Here is a 12316-nt window from a genome sequence, read left to right as displayed (position 1 = left end):
TATCTTGCTATAATATGTGTTTTCAAGAACATTATTATGTATAGGTGATTTGAGATGAGATTTTTGAATCTTTTTTAAAGCACAGAGTATTATAAACAAAAAAACTGAGCCTGAACAGTTGAGAAAAATTAAATATAAGATTAAATTTTTTTGAATTTGTTAGGTAGTTATAATAGGAAAAAGGAGTCCAGAACGGTGGTGGCCAAAAGAAAAAGAAGGGAAAAGCCCCATGAAAATAGAACAAAGGAAGGTCCTAGGGCAAGAGTGAGAACCTCAGGTAAAACAAACAGCCCTCCTGGCTAGCCTAATTTACATAGGGCAGGCTCAGGGGGAGGAGAAAAAACATATAAAAAGAGGAGTCAAAATTGAGCTGGAGGCTTCTGTTCTCTTTGAGCTGGAGGCTTCTGTTCTCTTCTAGTCTTTTGGGTCAGCCTGCCCTCATGCCTTGAGGATGTATTTTCCTTTGCTTGCCAAATAAAACAGAGCTGTAACATGGAGCTGTAACACTGGTCCATCTGTCACTTCAAATTTTTGCTGCAGCAAGACAGAATCAAGGGAATTACTCAATTCCCCAACATATATGGTGCCACTTCTAGGATTTAACCTGGCTGAAACAATCTCGGCTCTGCCCCCACAAGGCAGAAGCCAAGCACAGCAGAAGCCCAGCTCGGTGAAAGCTCCCACAGTGGAAGCTGAACATGAAGAAAACCCAGCACAGGGGAAGTGACAAAAGCCCCACCATGCTGGAAACTGAGACAACAAAAACAACTCAGTGGAAAGTTCACGCAGCTCATTCTCAGATTCCAGAAGACCTCCGGTTAAGGTAGGAGGTCCTCGCTCCTATGGCTGGAAGGCCATATGGCTAACAAGATCTTAATTCCTTTAAATCGCTCATTTCTTGTTTCCTCAAATACCCCCGGTGAACAGGTGAGTGGCAGCGGGTACAATTGAGGAACTCTGGAAAGGCGACTCCTCAGTCTGTCCTGAAGGCTCCACTATCTTCTGTGCTCTAGTAGCTGTTGCCCAAGTGGATGGGGGTTATTCTGTCCTTAATCTTCTTTGTGCCAAGGATCAGGAGCATAGGTCAGGTATTTAGCAGATTTTCCAGCAGGTTATGAAGGGGATTCCTTAGCATATTTTTCTCACTGCTTTTTCCTCCCATCCTTCAGCTTCTCTCTCCCAGGACTTGAGCCTGGCCAAAACCCACGTTGCCTGGCTTCAGGACCTAATGAAGCTCAAGCTCTTGATGTCTCATTGCAAAAAATTCAGTGGGAGACACAGCGATAGGTAACAGGTAGATTTGTTCAGTTTCAGAGAGAAACACAGTCCACAGGGTGTGGGCCATCACAGGGGGTGAGTGTGGCGGCCATGGAATGTGGTGTGGTTAGTTTTCCTGGGCTTTGTGATTTCATATGCTAATGAGTGGGAGGATCATTCCAACAATTAGGGAACCACCCACTCCTTGGTCTTTTCATAGTGCCTTGGAACTGTCATGGTGCCTCTGAGTGTGTCATTTAGCTTGCAGACTGAGGATCAAGGTTTAGTTGAATTTGACTTATCTGTCATCCTGGACCCATTTGATTTTAATTGGTTTATGTTATGCCCTTGGGCTATGTCATTCTTTCAAAAGTTGTGCCCTGCCCCCTTCCCTCCTGTCTCATGCTCTTTTCCTGAGCCCACAATGTTGCCTCTACAATCTTCTGGAGGGACAACCAGAAAATAGCTGGCCTTTGGGAGAGAAATGCTATATAATATCCAATCTGTCTGGATATTCAAGCCTTCATCTTCCATGTTTCCTACAATATGTGCATCAACAGCATCTCTCATTGAATGCTCTAGGGCCGGTGATAGGCACACAATACCTGATAGAAGTCCATCTGTTGATGGCATCCCTTCAAGGGCAATTAGGCTTCCTGGGATAATGGTTGCCACTTTGGGAGTTAGCCCTGCAGGCCATTAGGGCCCCAAACTTTACCGCCCTTCTCCTAAAGTCACAAACATACCCCTGGATCAAATTTCCACTCCACTTTTATGGAACATCTGGTCTGTTGCCTCTTATCAATTTGTCCTTAAGCCACTGACTAACTCCTACAACCAGGACCCTGTCCCCTTGTAGGCAGCATTGCTCCACCCTGCTTATTATTAAAATACTCTCAATGGCCCTAACAGGGCCAGATAACCCACTCCTTTGTCATTATTTCTGTTATTACCTAAAGTGGGTCTATGACAATGAAATGTTTACCATTGGAAACACCTTAAACTGCTTTTATGGAAGACTAGGGGAGGAAATCAGTGACTTACATTCCCTCAGAACAATAAGAGGATAAGGCTTATGCCTGTTTCACCAGCTTCCCAGTCTCAGGGCACAGGCTTGGGTTGCTTTACATCATGGTATATATTCCCATCTGCAGTGGACAAGCCAACAATGAGTTTAGATTACAGCCCCTTAATCCTGCTTAGCACTGGTCATGCTGGAGACCTTGGGGACACCCAACTCCAGTCCAGGGTCCCAGGAGGTCAACCTTCCTAGGGATCTGGTCCTCAGGAGGTTGTCACACCTCAACCTGCTTAGGGATCTGCCAGTCCAGGGGTCCCAGGAGGTCAACATCCCTTAACCTGCCCAGAGATCCAATTTTTGGGAGGCCAACCTGCCTTGATCTCCAGGAGGCTGTCATGCCTCAGCCTGCCTGGGGATCTGCACCCTGACCCAGGGACGCCTGGCTCCCAGGTTGCAATAGTACTGGGTAGGATAAGCTTCAAAGAGTCTCACCTCTAAGGAAGTCCACCCATGGAAATAGAAGGAAGCCTATTAGTTGTAAGACTGTGCCCAGTCTCAACAGTAACTCAGGAGCCCAGTGAGAACCCCACTGCCTTTCTGGAAAGTCTAAAAGAGGCCCTCCAAAAGTTTACCAATTTGGACTTAGACTCTTATGAGGGACAGGTGATTTTAAAGGACAAATTCCTGTCCCAATGTGCATCAGACATTAGGATAAAGTTACAACAGCTACAGCAGCAGGACCCTGCCTCTTTATTTATATATTTATTTATTTATTTTGGAATTTTTTATTTTTTTATTATTATTTTTTTTTATAATTTTAAAATCTTTAATTCTTACACACGTTCCCAAACATGAACCCCCCTCCCACCTCCCTCCCCATAACATCTCTCTGGGTCATCCCCATGCACCAGCCCCAACACATCTGTAGGACCCTGCCTCTTTAGATGAGATGGTCTAGACAGCCACCAATACCTTTTACAACAGAGAATAGGAGAGGGAGACCAAGGCCCAGGAAAGGGAGGAAAGGAGACAAGGCATGCCCAGATGCTGGCTGCCCTCCAGGGAAACCTTATGGCAAACCCCGAGTCCTTGAATGACAAGCAAATGCCTAATCTGTAGACAGACGGGACATAGGGCCAAAGAGTGTCCAAACCGTGACAAGTCTCCTAAAACGGCTTGCTACAAATGCCATCAATTGGAACACTGGGTGGCACTCTGCCCTCGGAACCCAAGAGCCTCAAGGTCAAGTGCCAAGCCTTCCCTCATGATGGTTCAACAGGACTTAAGTGACCCACTCCAGCCAGTCTGCCTGTCACAGATAACCATCCTGGGGCTGGAGCCAAGGGTGCAACTGGATGTGGCAGGTAGGTCCAAAAATTTCTTGGTTGACAGAGGGGCTATCTACTCTGTTATGACTTCCTACCCCTGAGCCTTCTCCTTCTAAACCTGTACCATTTTGGGTACTACAGGAAAAACAATTACAAAAAGATTCACCCGAGTATTTCTTTGTTGCTGGGAGGGACAAATATTTTCCTACCAGTGTCTGGTGGTCCTTGACTGTCCTACTCCCTTATTGGGAAGAGATCTTTCCCTGCCTTTGAAATCATGCAGCTATTGTAGTCCTGATAGAAGATGCTTTAAAACTCTCTTTTGGGGGCAAACTTTTTACCAGACACCAGGTGAAACAACTCCTGAATAGGAGAGGCCACTTATGGATGTCTGATCAAAAGATCCTCAGATATCAAGTAGTGCTGATGGAAAATCAGGCTTGACTATATCCTCTTGTGAGGTTCTTAACCCAGCTACCCTCCTGCCTTACCCCCAAGGCCTCTCTCCCCTTTCACTCTTGCCTAGAAACCTTGGAACATTTGGACAAAACCCAAGAGGGATTGTCATAAGATCCTCTGACCAATCCTGAGGAAATCTGGTACACTGATGGAAGCAGCTTTGTCTTGGATAGAAAAAGAGGAACTGGATATGCAGTAGTCTCCAATATTGAGACCATAGAGGCTAAACCTTTGCCACCAGGTACTTCAGCCCAATTAGCTGAGCTCATAGCCTTGACTCGAGCTTTAGAGCTGGAAAAAGGAAAAAGAGTAGCCATTCACACTGACTCCAAGTATGCCTTTCTGGTGCTACATGCACATGCTGCTATTTGGAAAGAAAGAGGCCACTTGACCACCCAAGGGTCCCCAATCAAATATGGTGATCATATTCTTAGACTCTTGGAGGCAGTCCATCTGCCCACTGAGGTTTCAGTCTCCCACTGTAAAGGACACCAAAAAGGGAACACAGAAGTGGCATGAGGGAACCAAGCAGCTGATCAGCATCTAAGAGAGCAGCATTACAGAACAATGACCTAATAGGGTTTGCTACCCTAGTTCCAAAGACTAATTTGCCAGAAACTCCTTCATATACTGAAAGTGAGACTCTTAAAGCTAAGAGTGAGGGCTTTCAAGAAGATCATATGCGGTGGTTCCAAAACGAGTGACTCCTTTTTCTGCCTGGGAACCTCCAATGGAAGTTGGTTAACTCCTTACATGCCACCACTCATTTAGGGGAAAAGGCCCTCCAAAGATTACTAGAGAGGTCCTTCAGAGGAACAGGCCTCCAAATGACTATAAGGCAAGTGGTCTCTTCTTGTCCCATGTACCAATTAAACAACCCCCAAGGAGCTTGAAGACCCCAGCTGGCCCAGCCTGTCCAAAAGCATGGGACATACCCAGGAGAGGACTGGCAGATGGACTTCACCCAGATGCCAGTTTCTCAAGGATATAAGTTCCTATTAGTCATGATATATACATTCACAGGATGGATTAAAGGCTTTCCCACCCGGACTGAGAAGGCTGAGGAGGTGGTAAAAAAACTGCTCCATGAAATTATTCCAAGATTTGGTCTGCCCAGGTCATTACAAAGTGACAATAGGACATCATTTACTTCTAAGGTCACCCAAGGGGTCTCTAAAGCATTGGGCATTACTTATTATCTTCAATGTGCCTGGAGGCCTCAGTCTTCAGGAACAGTAGAAAGAGCCAACCAACTCTTAAAATCAGCAATAAAAAAGATAACCTGGGAGACCTCCTGGGATTTTACCAATAGCTCTCCTCCACACCCATACTGCCCCTAAGGAACAGGTTGGTCTTAGTCCTTATGAGATGATATATGGGAGATCTTTTGTTTATATCAATGACCTCTTCCTAGATACAGAGGTTCAGACCCTCCAATCTTATAACATGACCATCGGGCAATTCCAACAAGATATATGCTTGTGGGGGGTCAACCAGGACCCAAAAGATTCTAAAAAGCCACCATTATATGCTCCATGGACTCAAGTCCTAATAACTGAAAGATGGGTCTCCAAAGATTCAACTCCAGCCCACATGGAAGGGCCCCTACCCCGTAATAGTTTCTACCCCCACAGCAGTCAAGGTACCAGGACATGACTCCTGGATTCACTACTCACGAGTCAAGCCATGGAAGAAGACAGAAGAGGACACTCAATACACCTGTGAGCCCCTGGGAGATCTCAGATACTTATTCAGGACTACAAATGAGTGCCATTCTAACGAACACCCCCAAAATTAAGTTTCTGGGAATAAGATTTCTCAGGGAGACAGATCTCCTGATCCCTGAACAAGGAGGGACTTGAGTCATCTTGAATGAGACGTGTTGTTTCTAGGTAAATACCTCCAGCTAAGTTAAAGAAAGTATTAAAAACATTCAGATCTTATAGGATCTCAAAGAATAAGCTGGAGAGTTCTTGGGGTGCCTACAATCTCTCTTTGGGGGATCCTATTCCTGGCAAGGGGGAATTTGGAGTTAACTAATGCCCCTACTAATCCTTGTTATCACCATATTGATGCTGCTTATGATTGCTCCATGTATTATCAATTGTCTAACCTGTTTTGTCTCTGCCCAGGTCAACAAGTTACAACATGCAGTGCCAGTTCAACAAGGATATACAAAACTACAGCCAACCACGGAAAATACTACTCACCCTAAGACGGACAGCACTATAAGGACTATGGGCTTGAGACTAGCAAGAGGGGGAGGCCCAACGCCCCTTGCTGTCCAGTTCAGCAGGAAGTAGCCAGAGAGATCTCGACACTCCTATTCCCAAAGAATTGGGCCTCCCATCTCTTGAGTGGGGAATATCAGGTGAGTTAGAATAGGAAAAAGGAGTCCAAAATGGGGGTGGCTAAAAGACAAAGAAAGGGAAAAGTCCTTGAAAACAGAACCAAAGAAAATCCGAGGACAGGAGTGAGAACCTCGGGGGATACAAACAGTCCTCCTGGCTAGCCCAATTTACATAGGGCAGACTCAGGGAGTGGGGAGACAAATGTATAAAAGGAGGAAGACAAGAGGAATTGAGGTTGGGGTCAGCCTGCCCTCATGCCTCAAGGGTGTACTATTCTTTGCTTGTCAAACAAAACTCTGACTAGTAACTGAGCTGTTACACTAGTCTGTCATTTCAAATCTTTGCTGCAGCGAGACAGAATCAAGGAAATTACACATTCCCCCAACAAATTGAAATAATAAATATAAAATGAACTATGAAGATAAAAGTTTGCTAAACTATCATTTTATTAATAGCAAAGGAAAATACAGTTTTGTAGATTCCACAGGTTGGCAAAATTTCTCTATAAAATTTCCTAAATATATTCTACTAAGAACTTTATGAAAAGACGAAAGTTATCTTTTTGAAAAGATACCTATTGCCTGTGTCTATTTTCAGTAGCATAGGCACAAAAGAAATGTTTCAAGATACAACTCTTAGCGCCAAAGTGATTACAAAACTGTTAAGACAGTAATTTAGGCAGTGCCAAGACCAGAAAAATATATTATTACTGTTATAAATAAAGAAAGATGTTGAATATAGCTTGAGAAAAAACTTCTGTTTTTCATCTTTATGAGAGTTCTTACAACTCAGGTGATAAAAATATAAAATGTATGGAGCCTTGTTGCAAATAGTCCTCTGCCTGTACTGATATTTGATTTTAAATGATCATGTTGTACTTGCTGGTTAAGAGGATATACCTGCCTTCTAATGGGCTTAAGTAATCTCTTTAAAGATACATTTGCAAGCTAAGATAATGTTTATTTTATCTAATATACAGTGGACATTTCTAAAATTAGCTAGTTAGGAGGCCTTATTAGCAAAGTATGTTCCTGGCTTCCCTGTACTGATATGACAATTAAATCATTGGCAGCAGAACTGAAGGTTGCCTTTGAGACAATAAGTTGGCATATGGTATTGACTGAAAACATGATATCTGCAGTTAGTCTAAAGTGAAGCAATTTGATAAAAGCTTATGTGGGGAAAATTGAGACTGAAACGTTTTCATGCAGGCTAAGTTGCTTCAGTTGTGTCCAAGTCTTTGTGGCCCTTATGGACTGTAGCCTGCCAGGCTCCTCTGTCCATAGGATTTCCAGGCAAGAATACTGGAGTGAGTTGCCATGTACTTCTCCAGGGGATCTTCCTGACCCAGGGATTGAACCCAGGTCTCTTATATCTCCTGCATGGGCAGGTGGGATTTTTATCACTAGTGCCACCTGGAAGCCCCATGTTTAAGGAATCACTATTTTGTTGATCCTATTTTCTATGGAAAACTACAAATATGTGCAGAAATAGAATAATTAATCTCCATACACTTATCATCCAGAATGAACACATATTCACTCATGGCCAATCCTATTTGAGATACCCACTCCCTTCCCTATCTTCTATATTATTTTGAAGAACATCCCAGACATCTGATCATCTGCAAATATTTCCTATTAATCTCTAAAAGTCAAAACTCAAAACCATGATAACCACTATCATATCTAAAAATTAACAATAATTACTTAATATTAACATAAAATATCCATTTAGTATTAAAACTTTTAATAGTTTTATAATTCTCACATTTTTAAACCTTTACTTAAAATAAGTACAATAGATTCATCTTTTGTGTAGTTGCTAAGTTGTGTCTGACTCTTGGTCACCTCATGGACTATAGCCCAGCAGGCTCCTCTGTCCATCAGATTTCCTAAGCAAGAATACTGGACTGAGTTGCCATTTCCTTCTCTAAGGAATTTTCTCAACCCAGGGATCAAACCTCCGTCTCTTGCATCTCCTGCATTGGCAGGCAGATTCTTTACCACTGAGCCACCAGGGAAGCCTATAAGAGACTCAAAGCAAATTGCAAAAATAGTACAATCCTGTGAGCTCTTACCCTACTGTTGTTCCAAATGGATGACATGTTATATAACTGTAGTGTAATACCAAATCAAGGAAATTTACATTGGTAAAATATCATTAACTGGACCACAGACTTTCCATGTACATCATTTTTTACACACATTTGTGTATGAGTATATCTGTGTATTTCCAGGCAGTATGAACCCACATATAGATTAGTTTAATGACAACCTCAACAAACACACAGAACTAACAGAGCAGAACTGTATGGGGCCGTCCCTGGACAGACTCCACCCCTTCATGTCCTCTGCTTTAGCTCCTCTCTGGAGTACCTACATAATCTGATGTACATTTCCTGAGTTGTTTGACAGATGCTAAAACTCCCACCAAATGGAAGAAGTTAACTACTTGATGACCATGAGGATCTAGCCCCCAGACTTATTGGAGTCTGAGGATTGATGTTAACCCCTGTGAAACCACCCTGTTGTCTTACCATCAACCAATCATAGAACTGTGCATGAGTTGACTGCATACTAGTGACTTCCCTCTTTTACCTTGCCTTTAAAAAGGCCTCCTTAAAACTCAATGGGGAGTTAAGGCTTTTTGAGCATTAGCTCTCCTGGATTCCTTGTACGGGCCTTACAATAAACACTGCACTTTCCTTCACCACAACCCTGTGTCAGTAGATTAGCTTTACTGCAAGAGGATGAACAGACCCAAGTTTGGATCAGTAACTAAACTATCGATGTTTCATCACCACAGAGTAATTCCCATGTGCTATCTCTTTATAGCCCAATCCAACCCAATAACTCCCTGTGTATCAATGGAAACCATTAATCTGTTCTTCATCTCTATGTTATTGTATTTTTTAGAAGGTCATATAAATGGAATCATACACTATGTAAACTTTTGATATTGGCTTTTTACAACTAAACATAATACCCTTGAGATTCATTTGCATTATCAGGTATATTCAAAGTAAGAATCATGAAAGTAGGGTTCAAACTTTGTCTGACTATAAAGCCTATTCTTAACAACAATACCATGCTTCTTCACAAAACAAATAAGAACACACGTTTAAAAATTAAATCATTATCTAATTAATATTATTGTATATATTATAATCCTTATTTTTTCTTCCAATTTTCTTGAGATTATCATTGACATACAGCACTGTATACATTCAAGGTGTACAGCATAATGACTTGACACACACATCTCATGAAATGATTATCACAATGATCTCATATAGATATATAATAAAGTTAAAGAAAAATAAGTTTTTTTTTCATCACAGTAAGGGTTTCCCTGGGTGGCTAAGACAGGAAAGAGTCTGCCTGCAATGCAGGAGACTGGGTTTGATCCCTAGATTGAGAAGATTCCCTGAAGAAGGAAATGGCAACCCACTCCAGTATTGTTGCCTGGAAAATTCCATGGACAGAGGAGCCTGGTGGGCTACCATTCACGGGGTTGTAAAGAGTTAGACATGACTGAGCAACTAACACTTTCACACTTTCACTTTCACTGAACAACTTTCACACATAACATTCAGCAGTGTTCATTATATGTATCATGTTGTTCATCCCTAGTATTTATTTATGTTATAGCTAGAAGTGTTGCAGGGAGAAAGCCAATTCTGACTCCATGTTGGAAACTGTTTCTTTGACTTGCTTTTGGTCGCCTTTATTATTACAATCATACTCAATGGTTTGCCTGGAGGACCTTGCCCTCTGCTTGACTGGAAACTAAAGTGCCTTTGTTCAGCTCAGGGAGCAATAATTTGTTCCCACCCACCTGTGAACAGGAGAGATTAACATACCTCTTCCAAAGGCTTGCCATTCTCTTGGAGATGTTTTGCAAGACTGAAGACCCTTTCACTTTAATTCCCCACTGCCTCTCCCTCTCTAGTCTGCCTTTTGACTTTAGCTTCTCATTGCTTCTTTCTTCTGATCTATAAAAGAACCTGGCATCCTGACCACAATAAGATGGTGATTTTGAGGCACTAGCCTGCCATCTTCTCAGGCTGCCGGCTCCCCAATTAAAGTCTCTTCCTTGCCTCAACACCTTGTCTCTTAGATTCATTGGCTTATCACGTGGCGAGCAGAGTGAGCTTGGACTCGAGAACAGAAGTTTGTATCTTTTGACCAAATTCACTCAGTTTTATACATCTTACCCTTTACAGATCTCTCGCTTCCAGACTTCTAACCCAAGTCTTTTCTCCACAGCATTTCATCTGGCAGTTTGTGAAACATTTAGAGAAGTTTCAGATACAGGAAATACAGGGATTAATTGTCCACTAAGCTGGAATCAAGATTGCTGGGAGAAATATCAAAACCTCAGATATGCTGATGACACCACCCTTAGGGCAGAAAGTGAAGAGGAACTAAAAAGCCTCTTGAGGAAAGTGAAAGAGGAGAGTGAAAAAGTTGGCTTAAAGCTCAACATTCAGAAAACGAAGATCATGGCATCTGGTCCCATCACTTCATGGGAAATAGATGCAGAAACAGTGGAAACAGTGTCAGACTTTATTTTTGGGGGCTCCAAAATCACTGCAGATGGTGACTGCAGCCATGAAATTAAAAGACGCTTGCTCCTTGGAAGAAAAGTTATGACCAACCTAGACAGCATATTCAAAAGCAGAGACATTACTTTGCTGACTAAGGTCCATCTAGTCAAGGCTGTGGTTTTTCCTGTGGTCATGTATGGATGTGAGAGTTGGACTGTGAAGAAAGCTGAGTGCCAAAGAATTGATGCTTTTGAACTGTGGTGTTGGAGAAGACTCTTGAGAATCCCTTGGACTGCAAGGAGATCCAACCAGTCCATTCTGGAGGAGATCAGCCCTGGGATTTCTTTGGAAGGAATGATGATAAAGCTGAAACTCCAGTACTTTGTCCACCTCATGCGAAGAGTTGACTCATTGGAAAATACTCTGATGTTGGGAGGGATTGGGAGCAGGAAGAAGAGGGAACGACAGAGGATGAGATGGCTGGATGGTATCACCGACTCGATGGACGTGAGTTTGAGTGAACTCCGGGAGCTAGTGATGGACAGGGAGGCCTGGCATGCTGCGATTCATGGGGTCGCAAAGATTCAGACACGATTGAGTGACTGAAGTGAACTGAACTGAAGTGCTATGGAAATTACTTTAAACTGAAAATCTTAATAACCATCACTCCCTAAAGGAGCATCATTTAAACTTTAGCAGAGTCTCCCAAAAATACAGCTGCTATTGCCATACCTCTCCGCCCACTCCCAGGCAGTTTCCTGAACAGGGCAAGACTGTCTTTTATCACTGGGAAATGGGAATTGAGCTGTGCATTAGCATCAAAAAGTCCAACAGCCCTACCCCAAACATTTGTTAAAGTGGCATATGTACCTTTACCTCTGGTTGTTCATCAAAATTACTCATTACTGAGAAATCCCCTTGTGCACGTGTAAATAAACTTTATGAACCTTGTCTTTTCTCCTGTTAATCTCTCTACTCTGTTTATTCTCAGGCCCCCAACTATCTGTGACAAACATCGTAGAGGAAAACATTTTCTTCTTGAAAATACATGACTGGGAGTGATTATTTATAATGTGATTAAAGAATGTTAAATATCAGTATAAGAACTATAATTTGGAGGTGTTAATAAAAGTAGGGAGTAGCTGGCATTGTTCTTGTGTGCGTGTGTGTGATTCACAGTATGACTGGCTAGGCCTCAGAGAATTGGACTGCCTAGAGGACCTGAAGGTTGGCTGAAGCCTTGCCTGCTGCCATTTATGTGTCGGAAAATCCCAAGTGATATATCTTTACCCTCTGGCCCTTTAGCCTCGTTCATAAGGAGACTGAAATAGAGCACAATAAAGGTCAA

The 12316-nt window shown here is 42.6% G+C and overlaps 1 long non-coding RNA gene across 2 annotated transcripts; it reads left to right on the top strand.

Moving 5' to 3' along the window:
• The first annotated feature begins 374 nt into the window (after nt 1–374).
• Nucleotides 375–11918, top strand: LOC132658736 (uncharacterized). 2 transcript variants are annotated; one of them, XR_009598730.1, is made up of 3 exons: nt 375–3642; nt 6198–6436; nt 10688–11918. It is a non-coding gene; the product is annotated as an uncharacterized LOC132658736 (long non-coding RNA). The 2 variants fall into 2 exon arrangements; XR_009598731.1 differs by having other exon boundaries at nt 375–6436.
• The last annotated feature ends 398 nt before the right edge of the window (nt 11919–12316 follow it).

This window comes from Ovis aries, chromosome X (assembly GCF_016772045.2).
Source record: "Ovis aries strain OAR_USU_Benz2616 breed Rambouillet chromosome X, ARS-UI_Ramb_v3.0, whole genome shotgun sequence".
In the NCBI taxonomy this organism is placed as follows: domain Eukaryota; kingdom Metazoa; phylum Chordata; class Mammalia; order Artiodactyla; family Bovidae; genus Ovis; species Ovis aries.
Note: the sequence above shows the minus strand (reverse complement) of the source record. Positions and strands in the feature narration are given on the sequence as shown.